The following is an 8455-nucleotide window of genomic DNA, read 5'->3' as shown; positions in this document are numbered from 1 at the left end:
CATTTGATACTTGGTTTTGTTTTATGTTTTGTTTTGAGTATCGCTTTGATACTTAAGAAGTGTTACCAAAGTGTATCGCTTGATACTTTTGATTAGTTTCGTTCATGCTAGACATGAACAGATTTGTGTATTTAAAGACCGCCTGTTTCTACGATAGAAAAGGCAGACTTCAACAGACAGTATTTCAATATACTTGGTTGAACGGTTACTTCTTTGTTCCTCAGTACACCCTCGAAGCCTCCTTTAGTTCTCAGCTCAGGCCTCCTCTCCGGAAGAGCAGGCCACCTGCCAACTATGGTACCTTTACCGATAACGTGATTAGCATCTTGTTAACACGTTACATGACTACTAGGAGCGAAGCAAAGTAGGTAAAGTAGGGTAGAATCGTAAAAACAATATTATATTATTAAGGTTTCTTCTCAGTTACTTGATGATGTCTAAAGCTTGGGAGGCACTTTGATATTTATATTCCGCATCTGAGTGTTCGCAGACTATATCTATTTATCATACAACTATGTACTTCTTCAATGATAATTCACAATGTCGAGTTTTCTTCCCATGTGCGAACACCTGTAGACCCTGAAAACCATCACACCCTATTTGGTAATTACGATATTTCTTCTTAGGAAATGTACTGTCCCTAATAGTAATATCCCGATTAGCAGAGTCTTTAGACTTATAGCCTAGTTCTTAAGTCGAACTGAGTTGGCTCCAATTGTCTTCGCCATTGATAAAATGATCAGTCTTATCCACGGCTATATCTGCAAAGGTGGTGGTCATTACAATCATCGTAGGTCATTTGATTCCAACCCTTTATAACTCCATACCCAACCGATAGATTTTCTTTGGATGACTTCCTATTCACTCGCAGGAAGCCACTCCACTAGACTGGTAATTAATCCCTCGGTCAGCAACCTTTGGTTGCTCTCTGGGTAGTAGGTTTCAGTAACTATTGTAGTATTTGAGAATCATCCCCTCACTACAACATGTTCCGAAACCCAGTTGCAACACTCCGTGAAGTTTGTTGACTTCTTTGGTAGTGTCTTTTGGAGTTCTAGACTCTTCTGGTGTATCCAATTGTATCGGTCTCTAGTAGAGATCCTTTACTATTTGATACCATCTCATTATGCGAAATCATCCCGTTACTTACGGCCCATGCCAAAGGACTCATACCTTTGCAGCCTAGTAACTCTCTGAGTAGTTGATGGAATTACTCCGCTCCACTTCCCAGGCCTATCAGAAGGTCCCCTCACATATATCCTGCAAACAGGATCTGGTTGGATAGACGGCGGCGATGTATATAGTGTTATTCTAATACCTTCAATTCTGTGGTAATATAGTCACAGGACGCAACTGAGATTGATATATGTGATGACGCGCGGGCCCCGTAAGGGAGCCAGAGGGGGGTGTTAGAGACCAGAGATTCCGATTCCAAGTGGGGTTACCCTACTTAGGGTAGTCCCTAGGTATCAGGTTCTGGTATTCCTAACACCTGGACCCTCAACAAGGCAGTACCCTCAATATGGGTTGGCCAGGCTTGGCCATCCATAGCCACCGAAAATTTTTTTTCACAATTTTTTTTTTTTTCCAAGCAACAATACAACAACACCTAACAATACAATAACATTTAATAATACAACCACATTTAGAGACTTGATCCACTGCAGAGGATTGTGTTATAAAGAAAACAACAAGTCAAGTGCCCTGCTAGAGGGAACTGGAGATGTATAAGTCTCTTCTCCAGAAGTCTCTTTATCATCGGAGGAACCTTTTAAAGAGTTATTCTGATTACAATTATTTTCTGCTAGTACTTCAATCGACAACTTCCTACCACTTCTCAAATCCGAAGTTCTTGCCAAGTCCTCAACAGGATTTTCAAATTTCCTTACCCTTTGTTCTGCTTCTGAAATCTGTCCCACAAGATAGCTTTGTTCTTATAGCAATACTGTCCCAGTCTTTCAGTACTTTGATAATCTTCCCTCTCCATCTAATCTTTCTGTATCTTTAGTTTCCTTGTACATTCTGCTAACCTTTTCTTGCGAACTTCGACCAGGTTCAATGTATTAGAATATTTCCTCTTCGCTGTCTCATATTCCTCTTTTGATTTCAATTCAAAGAAATTTACAATTTCATCTTAGTCAATCTATCCTTTTCCACAGGTTGGTATTCAAGTTTGTTTTAATTGCTTTTTGCTTTGGGTATCGCCTACCTGTCTTTTCAGATTTTCAATCTGATGATTCTTGTCCTCAATGTCGGTAAGTACTTGATTAGCACATATGGCTATATTACTAACAATATGTTTTAATCCCCATGAGACCAGGTCATTCAGTGGTCAAGTTGCAAAGGCTACTATCTCTTATCTCTCAATATTGGCCCTGTCAATAGGAACTGAAAGGCTATTGATCATGACGGAATTTATTGTACTCAAGGATTGTAGAGATGATATAAAAAGATTTTGAGAAAAAGCGTTTGAATTAGTAGAATTGGTTCATCGGACTTGTATCTTAGTGTTAGGAATACAGAGATCCGATACCCAGGAATTACCCTCAGTAGGTTAACCTCACCCAGAATTAGAATCCCTAGTTTCCAACACTCCTCTCTGGCCCCCTTATGGGGCCCACACATCATCTTACATATTAATCTCAGTTGCATCCTGTAAATATAATACCATAGAATCAAAGGTATCAGAATAACACCATACACATTGCCGCTGTCTGTCCAACCAGATCCTGTTCGCGGGATACACGGGAGAGGACCTTCAGCTAGGTTTGGAAAGTAGAACAGAGTAAATCCATTAAGTACCGAGAGAGTTACTAGGCTTCAAAGATGCAATATCTTTTGCAAGAGCCGTAGGTAATAGGATGTCGTCGCACAAAGAGATGGTATCAAATAGTAAAGCATTTTAACAAGAGACTAATACATTTGCATCCACTCTACAATAATCCGAAGAGTCTAGAACTCTGAGAGATACTACTATAAAAGCCAATAGACTTTACAGAGTGTTGCAACTAGATTTCAGAATCAGTTATAGTTGTGAGGATAACTCCTAATACAATAACAGCGATTGAAATCCTGTTATTGAGAGCAACTAAGGGTTACCGACTGTGGGAATATTTGTCAATCTGGTGGAAATGCTTTCTGTGAAATAGTTGGAAGTCACTCAGAAGATATCTATCATTTGGGTAAGAAGTCATAAAGATTTGAAGTCAGGCGACCTAAAAAGATTATCATTATGACTATCTTCACAGATGCAACCCACAGATAAAACTGATCATTTCATCAATAATGAAGACAATTGGGTCCAACTCAGTTGGACTTGAGAACTAGGCCATAGGTCTAAAGACTCTAATGATCAGATAACCACTATTGGGAACTTTTAGGCCGAGATAATCTGATAGACTTCAGAATTGTCTAGGCCAATCAAAATTCGTTTCTGTAGATGGAGATTGTCTAGGAAGGCTCAAGTTCACTCTTTTCGTTTATGACTACTAAGAGCGAAGTATATTTGGTAAAGTAAGATAGAATTGTAAACACAAAATTATATTGTTAAGGTCTCTTCTCCGTTGCTTGTTGATGTCTAAAGCTTTAGGAGGCACTTCGATATTTATATTCTGCGTCCAAGTATTCTCAGTCTACATCTATTTATCATACCACTATGTATCTTTTCTCACTATAACTCGCAATGTCGGGTATCTTTGAAAGGTGCGAACACCTGGAGACCCTGAAAATTACCACACCCTCTTTGCTAATTCTGATATAACTAACTCAAAACCATACTGTTCCCAATAGTAGTTATCCGATCTTTAGAGTCTTTAGACTTCTGGCCTAGTTCTCAAGTTGAACTAAGTTGGCTGCAATGGTCTTTGTTATTGATGAAATGATCAGTTTCATCTATGGATTGTATTTGTGAAGGTAGTCATAATCACAACCATTCTTGGTTGTCTGACTTTAAACTTTCATTACTCTTTACCCAACCAATAAATGTCTTTCAGGAGGCTTCCTACTAATTTGCAGGAAGCTATTCTACCGAATTGACAACTATTCCCTTGGTCAGCAACTCTCGGTTGCTCTGGGTAACTCTGCGAAGTCATATATGCATCCTTCTTAGGTCACTAACTTCAAAGCTCAATATCTCCTGATCCAACCAATAGACTCTTATACAGTAACTTCCCTTGTGTAGAGGAGAAGCACTTCTATAGGATAGAATCATACTCCTTCAGTCAGAGGTTCTCGTTTGTCGTGCATGGAGCCCTGCAGTTGCAAGTAGCATTGGTAGAAAATAACTTAATACCAGAAATAACTTTGACGACAAAAGAGGAGTTGAACACATGCTCTTTGGTGAAAAGTCATGTGATATTCCAATTAAGCTATGTAATTGAGATTAATATGTATGATGATGTGCAGGCCCCGTAAGGGGGTCAGAGGCGGATGTTGGAGACTAGAGACTCCAATTCCGAGTAAGGTTACCCTACTTAGAGTGACTTCTGGATGTCGGATCCTGGTATTCCTAACAGGAACAATATGGTTTCTAGTTAGTTATATGGTAATCGCCGAAGAGGGTGTGGTGATTTTCAAGGTCTCCAGGTGTTCGCACCGGTTCAGAATACTCAATGTTGTGAGTTATAATCAGAGAGGTACATAGTTGTATAATAAATAAATGTAGTTTGCGAATACTCAGATGTGGAATATAAATATCGAATTGCCTTCCAAGCTTTAGACATCATCAAGTAACAGAGAAGAGACTTTAACAATATAATATTGCTTTTATGATTCTATCATACCTTATCGAATTTACTTCACGCTTAGTAGTCATAAACGAAACAAGTGAATTGGAGCCTTCTTAGACAATCTCTGTCTACAGAAACAAATCCTGGTTGACTCAGATAATTCTGAAGTCTATCAGATTGTCTTCCCCTAACACTTAGTAAGAACAATGCTGTAATTGAGTGGACTAAATCCAGTATTTCAAAAGCTACTTTGAATGTTTTCAGTTATAAATAATGTCCAGCATGCTATCATTAGAATTTCATAGAAATTCCCTTTTGAAATCTCATGCTCATGTCTCTCAAACCTTCTTGTAAGCTCTATCTGATATTGATATTTATAAGGCCCAAATATGGAAACATTAAGTGGCTGTAATTGATGGGTCGTATGCAGAGGTAAGTAGTAGGGAATTATTCTATGTGATACCTAAAACTCCAAAAAAAAGTAGCATTGACATGGCTGCTGTGGCCATGAAAAAGGAGCAAGCAATAATCTTGTTTAGCTTTGAATGCACTAATGCTCGCTGGTCTAAAGTTTCTCTCAAGGTAGGTTTGTGCCATTTTCTCATCAGTCTACCTGTTATGTGAATGCCTAAAGAGTATATCCTCTGGAATTCCTCGGAGCTTGTGAAACTATTCAGCAATAAACTCTTCTGCTTTGAGGATAAGCATAGGTTTCAGGCTAGTGCCATCAGTACAAATCCTTTTGATTACAGTAACAAATTCGCGTGTTCCATCTTTTTGTTATCAGTAACTATTATAAGACAAAATTATTCCTATATAATAATATTAAACAAGATCCAATATATATCAAAAAAAAAAAAAAAAAAAAAAAACTTAATATATAAGCCAATACCTCATTATCGAACTTAGTAATAAGTTGTATATCATTTTCCCGAATATTTCTAATAAAGTTTAATTGCTTACTAAATCGAGATTTTACTTCTGGATGTCGCTTCTTAAAAGCTTTCTCCCAGCGTTGTCCTAAAATCTTGTTTAAGTTTCTTTTCCATACTATTGTGGTGGCAATTTCTCAAAATTGCCAAATCATTGGTGGAAATCCAAGGCGACAGCACAAGTAACAGTGCTCAACAACCTCTTGCTCCTCCTCTGGAGTCATCTTCTGCCTTCGGGATGCCTCCTCCTCCTTACTCCTCCCACCTTGTCGTCAATGCATCAGTGTTGATGGTGCTGCCCCTACCATTTCTGTTGCTTCCAAAAGGCTTGGGGCAATACCTGTGGAGGCCATTTCAATGGCCATTTGCTCTTGAAGCCGGGTTGAGATTTCCATATCTTGCGAAGGCATCTTTGGAGTTGATCAATACTGTGACTGAGGTACTTTTACTACAAGTATGATAATGCCGTTCAATTTTTTACTCCCCGCCCAGCTTAGCCAAGCTTAGCCAAGCCTCGTTGAGGGTACCGCCTCGCTGAGGGTCCGGGTGGTCTACTAGTACTCGCTGGTTCAGTTGCTATGCGGACACCTTGGCGCCAAGATGTCCGCATTGCAACTGAACCAGCGATGACTGGGCGCTGCTTACGGGGGACGGACCGGGCAGCGGTCAAAACACCCTTAATACTCGGTCAATTCCGCTGGTCTATAGATATCGGGCTTGATACCTGAAGACGAAATCGACGAATGAACGCAGCTCTTTTCCTTTGTTTCATTATGTTTACTGCTTTCAGTTTCCCGCTTTGCATTAATCCACTTTCCTCTCCTTCTATCATTTTTTTCTTTTCCTTGAGCAACCGACCGATAGATACGAGTAAGTGACAGAATGGCCCATGTTTCACACCTGACACTATCGGGCGCTTCACGTTCATACGTGATTCAGATGACGAAAGCGTTTATGGGCAGTCGACATACCGATAATCTGCTCGTACCGTGTGTTGCCTATCCTTTACGGACTTTAGTACTCAGTACCGAGAAGTACCCTACCTGTACTGCACTGTACTTGTAGTGTCAAAAGGGTTTTAAAAAGAAATGCTATTGCATACCACCCAGATCTGAGCAAAAGGGCCTTAGAAAACGCTTTGATATTACGAGTATAGTACTCGTACAGTGCCGGTGCAGTGCAGCACGTCCCAACATCCATGTTGTGCTTCCCTGGATGGACGTTTCGTCACCGACGATCACCCAGCTCCGCATCTCAACTGGTATGAGAAGGTCCCAGTCTATTCCTTGGCAACCCCCCTGTCTGCTCGTAGCCTTGGCCAACTTTTGTCTCAACCCAACACCCACTCAGTGTCAGATGCTTTGGTGAGACTTTGGCATGCCTAGTCTACGCATGAATCCACAGGAGCAAATGAATAAAATGGGATTCCTTCCACGGTACCGTATCCGCAAAATGGCGTTGGATCGGTCAAGTTATAAATCTAACAATAGAAGAGTGTGTAGTTGATACCCAGTAACTGACGTGTAATCGCACTTTCGTCCATCCCTATCGGTACAGTACAACTGAAGGAGGATCGCCGGACGGTATCCATGGCTCTCTGGGCGCTAGTTGCACAATCAACTCAAGCCCAAGCCAAAAACGCCTTTTCAACTGCTGCGCCTCGAAACCCTAATCTACGGAAGTCTCCAATCAGCCTTTATCTCAATCACGCTACTCGAGCACTGTAACGTGATCATGATTGCCCCCCCCGCACTCAATTGAAATTATTGAATTACCAACACTGCCTCCCCAACCCCCCACACTGCACTGGTTATCCTCCCTCAACTCTATTCTAACTCCTCCCTCCCTCGCCAACCTCTCGCCCCGAACGACCGACTGACCGAAAGGAACCGGGATCAAGATGTCACTTCTGGACCTCCCAAACGAACTCCTCCTCCAGATAGCTAACGGCTTCACACACGTAGACCTAGTACACCTCCTCCTGGTCAACCGCCGAACGGCATACCTCTTCCAGCACTTGCTCGACCGCCTAGCCCTCGATCCAAAAGACAACCTAACCGCCCTAAACTGGGCCTGCTCCCGCGGACACCTCCCCCTCGCGAGACTCCTGATAAATTACGGCTTTGACGTCAACGAGCGATGTCAAACCCTAGGGCGCACACCATTGCACTTCGCCGTCGCAGCAAACAGTGAGGAGATCGTTGAAATATTGCTAGCCGCAGGAGCGGACCCCAACATCAAGAACAACGCCGGTAGCACGCCACTACATTGGTCCGCACTCTGCGGATCGTACGAGATGAGCGCTCTCTTACTAGCGAAAGGTGCAGGCGCGGGGACCAAGAACTCGGCATGGATGACGCCGCTGCACTGTGCTTTGGAAAATGCGGTTGAAGCGCTGGCTCAACTGGTCGCGGAGCAAGGCATCGAACCCCCCCTCGATGTGGATACCACGACAGTCCCGTTTCCAAATGAGGAGTACCTGCGCCGGAGAAAAGTTGTCAAGCTTGTTCTTGAGAACAAGCCCTGGCTGGACGCGCAGGACAAGGCTGGATTGACGGCGCTGCATTACGCAGCGAAGGGCGGGAGGACGAGGGTTGTTAAGTGGTTGCTGGAGAGGGGCGCAGATGCGTATGTCCGTGATGGGAATAGGTGTACTGCACTTGATGTTGCCAAGTTTATCGGGCACACGAAGGTGGCGGGGATTTTGAGAGATCATTATGAGAAAGAGAGGGAGCCATTGTGGAGTGTGTTTGTTGGGAACGTGTTGGGGGTTATCGGGATTGGAGGTAGTGGCTG

This window comes from Tuber melanosporum (assembly GCF_000151645.1).
Source record: "Tuber melanosporum whole genome shotgun sequence assembly, scaffold_4, strain Mel28".
Classification (NCBI taxonomy): domain Eukaryota; kingdom Fungi; phylum Ascomycota; class Pezizomycetes; order Pezizales; family Tuberaceae; genus Tuber; species Tuber melanosporum.
The sequence above is the reverse complement of the archived record's forward strand: the minus strand, read 5'-3'. Positions refer to the sequence as shown.